The 17,400-nt window shown below is 40.0% G+C and overlaps 1 protein-coding gene across 2 annotated transcripts in view; it reads right to left on the minus strand.

The window, feature by feature from the left end:
* The window catches only part of PPARA (peroxisome proliferator activated receptor alpha), a 39,744-nt gene extending 25,719 nt beyond the window's left edge, over window positions 1-14,025 (minus strand). Inside the window, exons 1-2 of one of the 2 annotated variants that reach the window (XM_031048004.2) lie at window positions 13,954-14,025; window positions 10,961-11,083 (exon numbers count right to left, since the gene is read on the minus strand). The gene's annotated coding sequence lies outside the window, so the exon portion shown is untranslated. Of the gene's footprint in view, window positions 1-10,960; window positions 11,084-13,860 lie in introns of both variants that reach the window. The other variant, XM_031048003.2, reaches the window with a different exon arrangement.
* Between the last annotated feature and the right edge of the window lie 3,375 nt (window positions 14,026-17,400).

The following is a 17,400-nucleotide window of genomic DNA, read 5'->3' on the forward strand; positions in this document are numbered from 1 at the left end:
ATGTGCAGCCTTAATCCCCTCTGAAGATTCCAATAATTGTATGAACAGGCTGGCCCTGTAAAACAGGCACTTGCATTGCCTGAATAATGCAAACATGCCTCTTAAGTCTCTGATGAGGGCTGAAAACTGCTCTACAGATCAGAGAGCATCTCTATTACATTACGCAGCAGCATCTTTTGACAGGGCCATGGAACTGTCTTATAGGTTGGGGAGATAATGCACATCCTACACTTAATTCATCATCCTTCCTTCCAGCAGTAGAACTCCCACAGAAATCCAGTAAATGGAAGATACAGACATTTACTCTAGGTTGAAACAACATACTCCAAATAAATAAAATAATAATTCCAATGCTGGAAGCTCAAACTGAGAATAGAGTCTATCTTAAAGACAGACTTCAGCTACTTGTAAAGAATAAAACAACATCGTGGCATCAAATGGGTTTCTAATGGGAAATTTTAAACTCAACAAGCCCCTAAAGAATTTGGTAACAAGGAGCTCTGTTGAGAACACTTTACATTTAAATACACTACTTTTACACTGACTTTTTATTAGACCAGAAAATATATTTCATCATATATGATCCAAAACATTAGACTGGTCAACCTCTAGCAGAGCGCTTAACTTAAGATGTAAAGAAATACCACAGCTCTAGGTTATCAAGGTACAATGAGATCAGAATCCTCCCTTTAAGCCTGCTAACCCCTTTAACACAGGAGGTTTGACTTCATCAGCAACAGGACATAAAGGTTTTGTGACCTCTGCCTTCAGGCTCCAGAGACAAGACTTACAGGTCTATCACCTCAGACTTACATCTATCTGAAGTTATATTTGCTTTCTTCCACATGAATGGAATGGAATCAGACGCATTAAACGTGATATTACCCAAATTTGTATCAATTGATATGTCTTGTATCAAATAATATATTTTAAACTACATTATATTCCAGTCTGATGTTTAGATGATTCCTGACTCTAAACCAAGCAAGCACTGTCAAAAAACGCAAATGGAAAACTTTGTGTTAAATTCTGTATTCTCACTTCAACTTTTATTGTTGAGATGCCTAAAATCCTGAAAAATTGGCTATTTGTAACTTTTTTCTATTTATCTTGTCTCTGTTTCCACTTTTATAGTAAATAATGTGCTCTGACACATGGCTGAGAATTGATTACAAGATTAATCTATAGACATTCTATTATTAATGTGACATAAAAAAAGAAAAATCAGCCTGGACAACAGTATGAGGGGAGTTTTTGTCAATTTATTACATTAGTTATTAATGCACGTAAAGCACAATATTCAGCTTGAAGCTAATTATATTCTGTATTTTTGACACATGATCATTGAAGTAAGTATATTTTATTAACAAGAGATTCAAAAGAGCAACAGTAATTTTCTCTTTCTGCAAGAAACTAAGCCATGGCAACATCTTAGTAACCACTATATTACAGAGTACTCTGTGTTCTCTGACATGTGCTCTCTTTCAAGTCCAAATACAGTTCCACAAGTACTGCTTACAGCTCGCCAGTTTCTAATAAAACTTCCACTTCACTGTTATGTATACCTTTATGCTTGCAATACACTTTCCCTTTTCCTCTCTCCAAAGAATCTCCAGGTTTTGCTTTTTATCCAATGCATTTTGATGTCAATATCTCTTCAAGTCACTGTTCTATTTACTCAAATTATTCCATACTTAAGCAAGATTCAAATGTTTACACGCTAATCATAACAGCCATAGCAACTTGTGCTTCAATCTTTTACAGATTCTAAATCCTTCATGGCAATGTCTTGTGATAAAGCTAGGCAATGGAGCTAAAAAAATACACCATTTAGCACACTGATGCTCTGTGTGTTTGCTGAATAGTGAAGACCACAGCTACTGTGAAACGAAGATCTGATGCATCATTTAAGAGGCCAGGGTTTTTATATGCACATTAAAAGCTATGATTTGATTTATGACTGATATTTGAACCAATGCAAGGTCATGTTCAGACAAACATGGCACTTATGTATTTGCTATTTGATCCAAGATCCAAGGTCACGTTCACAAGATGTATCAACTGAGTATTTGCTCTATGTTCATTACCCAGCTAATGAACTCAAAGCTCTCAGTTTCCCTATGTGTCCCAAAACTACTTACCTATTTATTTGGAAGTAATTTGTTTTTCCTAAGTTTTGCAGTACTGTAGAAATGTCTGACAGGCTTATCATATATGCCAAGATTTTGAATTGATTAACAGTTAGGGATATAGTTAGGGATACAGCAAGTTCAGAAATCAGTGCTCAGGCTGAGGCTAAATCTGGTGGCACAGCATCACCGGAATTAAGACTTTTTTTTTTTAATTTATTTGAAAGGAACAAACCAAAACCACCACAAAAACTGTGTGTCATGAACTCCATGCACTAGTACCTGTTTGAAACCATTACCAAATTTTTCCTAAAAACAATACGTAAAAGTAACTTTGGGTGGTGAATTCCAAGTTGATTCTGACATGTACAGAATTTACAAACAGCCTACGCATCTGTCCTGACATGCCACTGACTGGAAACCAGATCCTTAAAACTAAATTGGAATGCTGCAATTGTTTCCTTACACACGTGATTACGGCATCTCAGATTATGCAAAGCAGCTTCTCAACAATTTTCTAACTATACCCTGATATTCTACAGAGACTTCATTTGTTGAAGGATAAAGATATCTGAGGGTAAAATGCAAATAGAAATTGCATTTTAGTGTGGTGACTAAGTGATTATCTCCGATATAATCAATTTTTGAAGTAAATAAAACATCAGCCCCTTGCTAAATCTCCTGCAGAGTCCATTTTCACTACATATGGTAAAAATAAACTTCAGAGGGTATCAAATTAAAGACATCTGCGCAACTAAAATTGTCAATTAAAATTATAATCTAATACATACAGAGGCAGTGCCAGGCAAAATTGGCCATTTTCCATTAAACATCCTGGCTGTGCTGTTACATAAACCTCTACAAGCCAAAAGCTTTACTTGCTCACATGCTTGATAAAAACAAAACAAAACAAAAACCCATCAAGACTAACGACTGTTCTATCCAGAAAGACATCATACCTTCCATAAGCAAAGCTGTTTAGTAATTCACACTAACAGAAGTGAAATTTTAGACATACTACATTTATGAAAAGAAATAAAAAACAGTTGCCACTACCTTTCAGTCAATTAAAGACTTTGATGCTCTTTCTAAAAGTGATATTTCAACAATATTTAGGGTTCATGTACACGTACGGATAACTTAATATGTATCCTTATAAACTAGGATATAAGAATCCCTTTTCTTTTATATACACATATTTTATGTGTGATAGCAATTGCTATATATTACCAATAATCCCTTGGCATAATTATTGGCAGGACTGGTAGTAACATACTCTTTACAATTTAGAATCCTTGCTGTGTTATAAATAAAAATACCTGCCTTAAGTTTAAATTTATAGTAAAATGAAGTACAAGATATAACTAATTAATCTTTTGTTCTGAGAGCATATTTATTCTTCCTGTATGATTTCAACATTGCTTGAAGAGGAATATTCCTATGACATCAGTACTTCAACTGAATACAACCTAATTCAAATTATATATAATAATATATTATTAATTTTCAGCCACATAATTTAACATTATACAGAAACCAACTGGCATTATTTTAAGTTGTACATAATTTTGTGATTTTAAACAACATGATAAAAGCTTGAGAGCATTAAGTTGTGACAGTACACAAATTTGACAGGTAGAATTCATATCAGTGTTTGCTATTACTGATATCAAAATACTAGGAAAGGAGCAACTTTGCTCAGAAGAAATAATAATAAAAAAAAGCTTTAATTTCTATTGATTTGCTCCCAAGAACATTAAGTTTCCATAGCACTGTCACCCCACATTGTCATGTCATGTCCCCCTGTTCCTTTCCCTTCTCAATACACTTACAGTTCCCCCTCCCCACACAATGTCCCTGAACTACTTACTATGCAAACAGCAAACATGCTGTAGCTGGTTCAGAGCTGCATGTTGCAACTGGCTCCCTATTGCTCCTATGCTGATTGGCAATTGACAGGCCAAACAGAACATATAATTGTTGAATTCATATTGCATCATTTCCTCGGGAGAGTCAATAATGTGTTTTCCTTTCTTCTTCCCAGTTACCAACTTCCATACAAATTAAAGAGCTTTAATGCCTTTGCCACCACTACTCTTCTGTTAAATTCAACAAGACCTGCAGGTTCAAAGTTATTGGTGGGGGGAGAGGACAGCAGACATATTGCATAAACCTGATGTTCTTAGGGAACTAGACTAAGAGAGATGAGAAAGCAATCTTGAGATCAGTTTTCAGAATAGCAGTTTTGGAGCATAAGTCTCTTCCAAGCCAGATTTGGACATTTTCTTCCCTCTTCCCCTCCCCCCCCCCCTTTTTTTTTTTCTTTTTTCCAGTTCACTTTAAGTATTTGTTTTGTAGAACATTACAATGGGTGCCTGAAGTTATGTCAGTACTCAGAGTATTCTACAGTTTTCCAGGGTCACTCATTTTTTCTCCTAATCACATACTTTATTTAGAAAAAGATAACTGGCTGTCCTTGAAATACTGGTTAAATACTCACTTTGGCTGAGGATTTCTGACCTGTGGGCAAAAATACTAGTTCTTACAGACACCTTGATGGCAACATTATGTTTGAATGAAGTGTTATGGTTTTGGAACAACACTTTTAATCTGAAAAGGGGGGAGGGGGAGAAAAAAGGTATCTTACATTAAAATTGCTTAATATAAAAAGTTGAAAGATGACCTGGACTTTTTAGTATGCTGATTTAAGAAAAGCTTCACTGGAATCTTACCTGACCTTTAATGATAACCTAAGCCTTGCAATCCCCCTTTTTTAAAACATCTAGTCAGGCACAATTTCCACCTGACCAACCCCAGATTTTGTCACCCTGATCTCATTGCACAGGTCCTGCTCAGGATAATCAAAATAACCCCCCCACACACAACTTTGCATCTGTATCTATTACTACAATAGCTCTCCTACTTAGGAACAGCATTCTTTTAAAAGCAACATGAAGTCGCATAGTTTTCTCTTTTCATTTACAGCTTAAACTTCCACATCTAATTGCGGTCTGGCTTGGGGCAAAAGTCCGGTTACTTTGGCATCTGACGTTGCAACTTCCGCATCAAAGATCAACAACAACAACAAATATCTTTCTGTCTCAAGTATACCTCCTTTTCAATCCCCGCATCCCCAAATCTCAGTTTAGTTTTGGCTTTACCCTGGCACACTCAGCGTCAACACTCTTTCAGCTGTCTTACCCTTACCCATAAGCCATGTAAACCCATCCTCAAATCACCTCCTTCATCCCCCCAGGTCTTCTAGTCTTCTGTCTCTGCCCTCTAGTATCTGCACAGCTGCACTCTTCTCACCATCTGCAACCCCTTGCATGATTCATTACCAAACACAACAGACCGTGATTATTCACTATTTGAAAAGCTACAGTGGAATTTACATCTGTTTCTGGAAGATATTCAAGAAGCTTGAATTAGCCTTCTTAGTAGAGAACACCACCACTGTGTATTTGCAGTGGTTTTATTTCACTGATAAACTTTATTTCCTTGCCCACACATAATAACAAGTCATACTCGATAAACTAAATTCAGCTTAACAAAGGATTTATATCCTAGTGAAGAGAATAACCCTCAGGTAAGATATTACAGGCTTAGACCCCTTCCACTTGCAACTGTCTTTTTGAAAATTAATTGAGTAATCCCAATGGGCTAGCTTTCATACTCTTCTACTAGTAGACAAAGTCTAATGTCTCCTATAAACAGCACCTGGAGTTGTGTAGTTTACTCATTTTTTGGTGTAGTACAATTTTATTCATTCCTTCAAAGTATTTTTGCAGGCTCTTGTTGCTCAGCTAGTACATTTAAATAAATAAATAAATAAAGCTTTCTAAAAATAAACTAACTTTGATTTAATGGCATGCCACAACTCAGAGCACCCAGACTGGAACGTGAAACAAAATTCTCTTACTTTTTGTTGCTGGTGGTTTGGGGTGGGGCTCTTTTTTTGTTAAGAAAAACACTTTCAGTTTTGTTCTGGTAATTTAGAAATTCACACCTTAAAAAGTTTTTCTTTGTGATAAATTTATCACACAAAAGCAACATTCACATTGAATTAGCACTGCTGGCAGGAGTCTTGGCAGCAGGTATGAATGCAATGAATCTACATTATTTGGCAAATGGACATCAAGTACTTGTACTTCCAAGCTACTGACACGTCAGATAGAGGATATACTTGGGACACATGACTTCACATTTCTAAATCAGGTCACTCACTACAGTATAGAGGTCACAAGCCTCACACTCCTGCACAACTAAAAAATGTCAAAATATAACCAATTACTTTCCTGACATCTAACCTCTCTACTCATCCTTCAAATGACATGAAGGGTGTCTACTTACTGCTTTAACAGCCCCATATTAAAAGCATCATCACTGCTGTCTGCCTGCCACTTCACTTCTCCTTCCCACTTGCTTTGACTAATGAAGCACCTGAACTGCAGAAAAATGGAAGAAAAACAGCAGTTCAATGAAACAGACAGGATAAGATAACCTGTTTAGAAAGTCATATATGTACTTTAGAATCATAGAATCATAGAATAGTTAGGACTGGAAAGGACCTCAAGATCATCTAGTTCCAACCCCCTGCCATGGGCAGGGACACCTCACACTAAACCATGTCACGCAAGGCTTCATCCAACCTGGCCTTGAACACTGCCAGGGATGGAGCATTCACAACCTCCCTGGGCAGCCCATTTCAGTACCTCACCACCCTAACAGTAAATAGTTTATTCCTTATATCCAATCTACACCTCCCCTGCTTAAGTTTTAACCCGTTACCCCTTGCACTGTCACTACAGTCCCTAATGAGTAGTCCCTCACCAGTATTAATTTACTTTGTAAGGCACTTCAGCGACTGAGATAAAGTAGTTATAGGAACACAGCACGTGAAGCCCTCTGCTGAGCTAAACTAAAGTTGGTTGCAAAACAAACTTATGTTAAGCTAGTTAGACAAACCAGCTTAAGTAATGTAATAGTTCCCTGACATTAAAATTATATCCCTTCTATAATTCCCTGACATTGTCAGCCCTGCAACTTCCCCCTCCCTTCTTTATTTCCAGCTACACAGCTCCATCCTCCCTGTGCTGGCTCTCTCACTTGCCTGACCTATCTGGCCACATCTGTAACAGTAAATAAAACAGGGCCGGAGCACAGGCTCAAGCCATGCTGTTGGTATCCTCTCTAACACCATTTTGGCCCATAGCAGCCTGGCACTCTCCCAAACAAACACCCAGGCACAGCTAAGGGGACAGCAAATGAAGAGCAGCAAACTACTCTCCACTGGTAATTGGATGTGACCATACTCCTTTTCTGGATGAAGACTGTTAGGTGCATGCAAACTTGCTACTTTGTTCTAGGTCCAGAGAACAGTCCCTGGCATATTTTATTCCCTAGCGTAAACACAGCTTTAGTGAAACAATACAGCTCATTTAGCTGGAGATAAAAAACATTAATAGTTAGAAACAGCTGAACAGACTCACTAAGGGGCAGCAAAGAGGAAGGATAGAAATACATGAATGGTAGCAAAGGAAAGAAACATAAAGGAGACTGGCCTATCTTTAACGACAGTTGCTAGATCAGATCAGGCCATGCTGTATAACCACATCTCTGGCTGTAAGCCTCAGATCTGCAAGTCTGTCACGAATAACACAAGAGAGGGGAATATCCTTTTTTTTTCTATTTATGTGTTCATTCATATACACAAATATGTGTGCCATATAGAAGAGAAAAAAACAGAATGATAGCTGCAAACTGAACAATTCTACATTATTAAAGGATAATCACTATTACATTTCCACAGGATTTATAATCCTTAGAAAATGCAACTCTGTGTAAATTTAGTTAGAATCATGGCAGCCCAGTAGGCAGAAAAATTAGGTGTCCAAAACATATATGCAAGTTGAATATTTGAAAGCTGTTTGAAAGCATTGGCCTACTTATGTATAGTTACATCTCTCTGGAAGCACAGTACACAAAAATGTACAGCTGCTGCATTTTTCAAAATCAGTATCCCGTGCTGCTTGTCTCTTAGTTACATGTATAGTTAAGATTTTACATGACTTGCTTCTAATCACACTGGCCTGCTTAAGTGCACATAGCAGTCTTTGTGTCCTGAGGTGGGTAAGAAGAAAGAAATTACGTTTATGTATGTTTGTATATATATATCTATCTATATATATATACATATCTGACTTATACCCCACTTGCCCTTGGTCATCATGCTTGAAGTAAGCGTGTTTAAAGCCCTTCCCAAAATCTTCGCTCACCAAGTCATCAATCATATATATATATATATATATATATATATACACACAAGTTCATTTCAGAGGTAAAAAAAACAGTTCTAATTTCTTATGTGCTCTTCTCTGTTGGCAGCTATGTGCAAGATGATAAACACATTATACCATATATACAGTTTAACAACATAAGTCTTCCTTATGCTCACAGAGTAAAATTTCTAACAACCAGCTGGTCAGAAACAATCACAGACAGAACATTCTCCTGCTTACAGCTCTCTCTTACAATGAAACTGCATCCATCCAGCATCTTACACTGATAGAAACTCCACCCAAACCCCCCTCACCATGCAGCATACTTACTGCAAACTGAGTATTTACCTAGAGTAAGAAAAAGGTTTTGAAAATCACACTTAAGCATTTCCAACCCTGCTGAGTAAACTTCAGTGACCAATATTCTGTGCATACCTGCATTGGCTAGTTTTTTTAATTATTCTTAGAATTCCTAACCATCAAGAATCCTCCACTAGAAACATAATCTTTATGCTAGCAATGAATAGTTCCTGTAATCTTCCCCTGAGAATTGCCAACAAGCCACCAATATTCATTACAACCTGCAGGCTGCAATTAATTTTATTTTAACATCAGAGTGGGTGAATTCCTCAACCGCTGTAATGGAGCATTCATCAGCCCTATTGTAAAGAGCACTGCTAAACACTGCCTGCTAATGAATCCAGGAGTCACCAAAGCAGTCTTCTGACACAACACCCACCTTTTCCCTCTTCCTCCCCCTCAAATCCAAATGGTTCCATATTGTATTTCTCAGCTTTACTACTCCAGGAAATATTTATCATCCATGTTTAATAAAGATGCAGGAAGAATTTGTTTTGTTAAATGGGAGCCAGCACCATGACTCCAATGCCATGTATTTCATGACATTCCTGCTGAAGCAGTAACACTAACAGGAGGCCAGGAAAAACCATCAGGAATTCAAGTCTTCACTTTCAAACAGATTTTGAAAATAGACAAAAGTTGTTCTTTGCATCTGAATATTCAGAGTCTGGTTTAAATTCAGTGTTTTCTTCTGTGAATTATTACACCAAGCGTTTCCAGCAAATAATTATTTAAGCCAAAACAAAACAGGCATCTTGTACTCTTATTTCTGTGACAAAAAAATATAGTGGCAATACAGACCTATGTGCAGATAATAGAACTTACTCAGACAGCGTAACTTTGCTGGATGCATAGATTCATAAAACAAGACAGTAAGCCCTGCACCCAACACTTAAACATAGGCTGTAGAACAGTTTCAAATGACCCCATTTTTGTTAAATCTAAATAAAAGTAGGACAGATTGTGGTATCATTTTTCCATGCAAAATAAATCAAACTCTAAGCTACTCACAACAATTGCTCTCAGCTCTAGGATATTATACACTTATCTGAGTAAGAAGTTACTCAACCAGCAGTTAATTTGCACACTGGACAGCAGTTCTGGTTTCCTTTTATATACTTACAACAAACTTGAAATTGACTAATGAGATACAAATTACAAGATATGAAAGCACTGGACTAAGTTGCTTTCACATATATTTCAGCTGCCTGGAAACAAATGCCAAAGAACCTTACAACTTCAGTGGCAACTCTGAGCTCCTCAAGGAAGAGACATTTTTTAACAAGTTCATTTTATTATTTGGAAAGATTAAGTGAATAAGTTGACAATTTTTTTAAAAACCATGACTATCAGTTTTAAAAACTCATCTATCGATCTCCAAAGTAAAACAAAATAAAAATCTATTGCTTATGCAGAGCATTTTAAAACATAACAAACAATCACACAAACCAGTCATGTGACAACTCAGGCCCCAGTCAGGACTAGCACACCAATGAATTGTAATTTGTATTAACCTGTGCACAAGAAGCCCTCCACTGGACACAGAAATTGTATTTCCTAGATACTGAAAAGACATCCTAGATACTTAAAAAGCACATGCAGTGCACTTATAAATATTGTTTCATAAGCAGAAACTATGAGAACTGGTATGAGGAAGTGGAATCAGATTTGGCAACACTTCAATTCCACATGCAATCTGGTCACATAACAATCTCCTCGTACCAATTTAATGTTTTTAAAATATGCCAAATATCACAGTTTTTAAAATTGTGAGATTTTAGTTTAATTTCGAGGATATAAGTGACTTTGAGCCTAACTTTAACTGGTTAAGTACTTTTTTGTTTGGTGAATGCTCAGCATTCTACTTCATAAAAAGTCCTTCAACATTTAATTTTACAGACCTGAAATATTCAGGACTCTGCTGAATAACACATTTCTACAACTTTCACATAGCAATCTAACACAGTAATAGATATCAGAACATAAGGAAATTTTATTTACTCTCTTCTTCCAATTGTGCTACTACTTTCCACTTATCAACTATCTGTTGGCAGTTCTTGCTCAGGCTTCTTTCCTTATCAGTTGACTATACATTAATCACTCTTCACAGAGACTCTACCTCCAATGTTTTCCTTCTTCAGTTGTTCAAAAACAATCCCAAGATAGCTCCCAGCCCATGCATGTACTCACCACGTCATGCAACATCTTGTAAGGTTGAAACCGAAGTTATTTTCCAGAATCTATTCCTTTTCCATTTCACGTGCACATTGGTGATGACAAGCGGCTCTTCGTTAAGAAGCAGCTGCTGACAACCTTTAAAAAAAAATAAAAATTAACAAAATTTCCCAAAGCTTACTATTTTAATTTTATATTGATAACATGTAAAATGCTTTTTTCATATTTATGCTTTTTCAGAAAAAAGCCACTGTCATTTCACCTGAGCTAAAATTATTTTTAAATGACTGATGCTTTTAATAAAACATTAGTTTTACAGCAGGACTACACTGACATCTAGCTAACTATGGTATATGACTGGTATACCCCAGTATCATTCTGATCTATTTTTTTCCTACTAGACAAATCCAAAACCACTCAACTAAAACCACTACATTATAAGGACTATTCTCACAAGAGTCAAAGTCTTTACATAGATAAACTGTCAGAGTAGTTACAGTTTTTAAAGTGCACACATACATGTCCCACAAGATTTATTTTGCAATTGGCCTTTTAAGTACCATTTACACCCCAAACATAGAGATTCTACTTTTATATACCTTATAAGACTTGCTAAATAAAAGAAGCATACATTGCTATAAAAATAAATAATGATTCATTTAAACTGACTCCCCTGTCCACTCCACTAAAAACAAACAAAATTTAGAGAGATTTTGATGAAGCAGTCAGATTTAATTGTTAAAATTCCAAAATCCTGTAAGAAAATATGTTTGTAATTATAAAAAATATGAATTCAACTATTTTCCAAGCCTAGTGTTCTCTTCTTTCCCCTTGAAAAAATATGCCATATGCAGGAGAAACAGAACTCAGAACTCCAACCTCAGCAGGTAAGCTAAAGCAAGGTAGAGAGAAAACAAATGCTAACTGAAGTAAAAGCTTCTTCTAGAAAAATACTAGGAAAATTTACATTGCCCTCTTTGACCACTTTGGATCAACAGTGAGCATCATAATCTATTTTCTAGAGCAAGATGAACATCCTAGGCCATGTATCCTACTCACATTATCTTCTCTAATATTTTTATAACACTCACACATTCAATATTAAAAGTATAAGGATACAAAAATCACAACTGAAATGCAATCCTTTCTAAGGGTTTAAAAATCATTATGCCCTTTAAGAAGAATACAGTATTGAGGGGCATGAACAGAAAATGAAGATATTAACTACTGAAAAGCAAATGAGATAACCACAAGGTTTTCAGGATGTACAGGTTTGTAATAGGCAGCCAAAACTCCCATGCCACCTGATTGCAGAGGATGACAGTCAACATAAGGCATCAGCATATTGATAAGAACTCTTTTTTTTTTGGACTATGCAAGTGTTCCTTCCAAACATGGGAAAGGGAGCGTGCTGGCTGTGCAGTTCTACAAACCTCTGATAAGGACTGCACATACTCTCATCCTTCTGAAGCACTACATCACACTACTTAAAATCAAGAAAGTTGCCACTAAAAGTAACTAAGACCCAATGGCTGCTTGATAGCTCATGCCAAATAACAAAGGTTATGATACTGGTTTAGCTTTGGGTAGACTTGTGACCACATCACATGAACCATAACTGCCGTCAGTTTCAGCATGAGGCCAGGTAGCCTCAGTCTTAAGTCAGTGATTTAGAATTCATAAACATTTTTATAGCCTATCAGTTTTGCTACCTGCAAAGACCACATAAATTTCAACCCAGTAACCACTGTTAGATGTCGATAAGAAAATCTCTGTGTTCTGTAATACAAGTACAATTTGATTGAAACTTTCATTCCCAACAAAACTTATGCAATGTTTTAATTTGCACAGTACTACTAACATCCAATGCCACCAAACTGCCAAACATCATTACTCCGGATAATCCTGTCTGACGAATCCTACACTCACGCTTTTTCCATCAGAGAACTTAGGAACAGCTACTCATGCCAGTGAGGCTGTGCTACTCTTAATTTAAATATAAGGCAATTCCTTCTAGCACTCTTTTCCATTACTTTTTGGATGCTATCTGTTTTCACTTGCTTTTCAGAAAGCAAGTGGACAGCCCCACAGGGATAATCAAGAACAGGTTTTTCTCATTAAACTACAAAAGCAAATACAGGGGGAGCTCCCACAGACCCACTCCTCCCTCCAAGGATATAGGACTCCCCTCTGACCAACCAACTGGTGAAACCATAACTTGCCTGACCAAGCCAAGCCAGAGATAACCTGCAAGCACGTATTCTTGCCTGGTGCCCAAGTTCCCTTCCCAAACCAGCTAAGGACAATTCAAGCGTCCTGCACTTAAGAGACATGACAGTTCCAAAACAGCACCTTATATGACAGGACGTTGTTTTCTCCACCCCTCGGTACACTGAAGTCTCCCCACCAAGTTCCCGAGATCGCTCTTTACCTACAGACGCCAGCCTGCATCAGGGCCGGCTCCCTCCCGTCCTTTGGCCCCGGTGAGCGCAGGCTACCGCCCACCGCGGTCCCCGCACGGCAGGCAGCTGGCGCTGAGCCCGAGCGCGGCAGCGGCAGCAGCTAAAGCATCTCCCCAGGCCAAGCTAACTCCTGCTCCTGGCCTTTGCCACCGCCGGGCTTCCGCAGAGCTTTCAAAACGCTAGCGAGCTAACTAAATACACGATAAAACAAAACCAAAAGAAGGGAGGGGAAGGGGAATAAAGGAGAGGTCATCGCCAAACCCGCCACCGTGTTACCGAAGTAACCCAGCCGCTCTCCCACCGCCTCCCCGAGCCGCCCTCGGCCGCCGGAGCCCCAACCGGGGCACAGGCAGCCCCTGCACCTCAGGGGGCGGCGGGACAAGGGGTACCGCTAAGGCAATACCGTGCGTTACAGCACACGCTCGCCCAACGCCTGCCCAGCCGCGCCCGCACCTCCTCGCCGCCAGCCTCAGGCCCTGGTGCTGTCAGCGCGGCGGGCGGGGGTCGGTAACGGAGGAAGGGGTGAGGGGGGGTGTGCAGAAGTACCCAGGTCCGGCGGCCGGCCGACTGACAGACTGACTGACTGACTGAGTGACTGACTGACGGCGGCGGGGTGACAGGTACCGGAAGTGAGGTCGTGGCACACACCTCCCGCAATGGCCGCGTGCGATTGGCTGGGCGGGGAGGCAGCGGGGGCACGCGCGCTCCTCACCCTCATGCGCGCCCCCCTCCACCCCCCCCCCGCTATCCCCCTCAGCCTTACTCCCCCCCGCTACTCCCGGGAGCCGGGGCCGGCGGAGGGAGAGGAGGCGAAGGGAGCGATGGGGGTGTGAGAGTGAGGCGGCCAGATTGGTTGTCAAGGGCGAATAAAGCTCCGCTGGGAGGAGGGGAGGGCAAATCCTGCCCTCGGCTCCCCTGACCCGGCCGCCGGCCTCCGGACGGGCTGAGGGGGGTGCCCTGGCCCTGAGGGGCCGGGGTGTGGAGGTGCCGAGTGCCGCTGGCTACCAGCAGCTTTATCGTGTCTAAACTGGCCGCGGGTCACGCTGAAATCAAGCCTGAAATCTTGGATAAAATTCAGCAATCCCCTGAACAAGGCTTTGTAACGGACTGCGCCTTCCTGAGGTTCTTAAGTGTTGGGAAGACAACCAGAAACATGAATACAGTGGTTTTACAAGAGGGTCAGCTTCCCCCAGCTCCTGCTTTTTGACTATTTCATCTAGATTGCACCTCTTGATGACCCTCATGATTGTGTCATCACAAAAAATACCACTAGCTGTTTTTCCTTTTTAATCACATACTTGCATTTTCACTTTCATTTTCCTACTCCATTTAATAGAATCATGGAACCAGTTGGGCTGGAAAAGACCTTTAAGATCATCAAGTCCAGCCATCACCCCAGCACTGCCAAGCCCACCATCAAAACATGTCACTGAGGGCCTCATCTATACAGTGTTCTGAACAGTTTCAGGGACAGTGATTCAACCACTGCCCTAGGCAGCCTGTTCCAATGCCTGAGCACCCTCTTGGTGAAGAAATGTTTCCTGAGATCCAGTCTAAACCTCCCTTGGTGCAGCTTGAGGCCGTTTCCTCTTGTCCTATTGCTTGTTACCTGGGAGAAGAGACGGACCCACACCTCACTGCAACCTCCTTTCAGGCAGTTGTAGAGAGTGATAAGGTCCCCCCTGAGCCTTCTCTTCCCCAGACTAGACCCACCAGTTCCCTCAGCTGTTCCTCATCACATTTGTGCTCCAGACCCTTCACCAGCTTTGCTGCCATTCTGTGGACCTGCTCCAGCACCTCAATGTCTCTCTTGTAGTGAGGAGCCCAGAACTGAACACAGGATTCAAGGTGTGGCCTCACCAGTGCCCAGTACAGTGGGATGATCCCTGCCCTGGCCCTGCTGGCCACACCAGTGCTGATACAGGCCAGGATCCCATTGGCCTTCTTGGCTGCCTGGGCACAAGCTGGTTCATGTTCAGTAACCATCTATCAGCACTCCCTGGTCCTTTTCAGCTGAGAAGCTTTCCAATAATTGCATTTTCACTTTCATGTTCTCATTCCATTTAAAGGAAAAAAAAAGTGGCACTTTGGCACTTTGTTACTGACCTGAGCAGTCAATATGATGGGTGCCAGAAGGAGAAAACACGACTCAGTTCAGCTGTTTCTAATGGGAAGTTGTTTCAGAGGTACCAAGCACACGTGCAGCTTCTGCTTTTTTTAACTTGATGGAAATATAGTTTGTGGCAGCTCAGAAAATAGAAATGCATGTCCAGAAGGGAAGGAAAGAGAGCACTATCCTGGAGGCTCAGCCCCTGCTGCAGTGAGCACCAGATTTTATTCCATAACATTCTCATAAATTTTGTTTAAGCGCATGGACCTGGACATGAGAGCACTCAGTACTGGAACAACAGCAACAGTTGAGGCTGAAAAAAGACCAGAAAACAAGCCTCAATAACAAGCAATAAAAGGCAGTGTTCACCATCTGAAACGGAAGCTACAAAAGCCCTCACATTTATTTAAAGACTATTTTCAGACTATTTCAATATGGTTCTGGTTACAGCCCAACTTCTCAACCACTACTGCTGCTCCAAAGTCTGTCCCAAGCTGGGCCAACACCCAGTGCTGCCAGTATCAGCTGATTTAGTAAGTTAAGTCTCAATTTTAACACCTACATATTTTCCTACAGCACTTATCAGCTCAGCTGATAAGGATCAGGGACCATATACATAAATACGTTATATGAGCAGATGAGTTTTTATCTTCCTTCCTTCCTTCCTCCCTTCCTCCTTTCTTCCCTTCCTCCCTTCCTCCCTTCCTTCTTCCCTTCCCTCCCTTCTTACTTCCTCACTCTCCTCCCACCACCCCCCCCAAGTATATATATTAATACCTATTGGTTTTCTTTGGGTATATAATCATATCTTAAAACTGTTTCCCCTCCTGTTTTGGCAAGGAAGCTATGGAGAGCGAGATTCTGTTTGAGTTTCCATATTGAACTTTCAGACTGGATTTAGGAGGTCTGTTTGCATGCATACTCATGTTGCTGGTCCCTGAGGTGACATTGTACAAGTGCTGCAGTACAGTTCTCAAAAGTAAGATCATGGTATGGTTGTGAGATTTCTTACGTTGGGATATGTGTATTTTGGGAGATTCACCACATCAGGACTTCGCTGTTGCTAGTGAGAGGCATTCCAGGCTGCCCAGACTTTATTCTAACTGTTGAGTGCAGCTAGCTTTTTTGAGGGCAAATGCTTCATACATCTTGTCCTGACTCAGACACTGATGATGTCTCAAAGGCAGTGAAATAGCAAAATATTTATTGGAATTTAAAATGAGTTGTATGCTGTTTCCTGTTTATGAGCTGTGGGCTCCCATCCCACACTCCCTGATAACCAAACTCATAGCAACCTTCGCCTACAGTGTGGTCAGCAGAGGACCATGTTATCCCAGACGTGGAGAAGACCTCTGGTTTAATCCCTGTTTTGGAAGTGTTTTCTTGTAAAGAAGTTGCATACATTTTTGCCCATAAAAATGGCTGGTGTCACAGAATGCAGCTGCAGTGAAGGAGGAGAACGTATTCTGCATTTAAAAAATTCACCCAGCAGACCATATTGATTCCTTTTGTACTGAAAGTGCTTTTTAAATATAGATTACTGACTGAATTGTGTAAATTTGTATCACAGTTCAAATCTTAATAACATACTAAATATTATAATCTCCATTAGCTATTTAAATGTGCAAGCTTTTAGAAATTAGAAATCAGATTATTTACTAGGCTTTTAGCTGGAATAAGCCGTAACTGGTGTTATATTCCTTCCATATGCAATAACCATATTACTATAGCCTAACAGCTCTGCAGTTAAACAAGGAGCCAGACTTGTGCAGTCGTTGATTTTCCATCTTTCCAGTAGCCAGCTGGCTTTGTCAGAGGTCTCCGTGGTCATGCACAGCATTTCCGTAGCAAAATGTTTTCATTTGCAAAACAAGAACCCCTTT

Source organism: Melopsittacus undulatus, chromosome 5 (assembly GCF_012275295.1).
Source record: "Melopsittacus undulatus isolate bMelUnd1 chromosome 5, bMelUnd1.mat.Z, whole genome shotgun sequence".
Taxonomy (NCBI): Eukaryota; Metazoa; Chordata; class Aves; order Psittaciformes; family Psittaculidae; genus Melopsittacus; species Melopsittacus undulatus.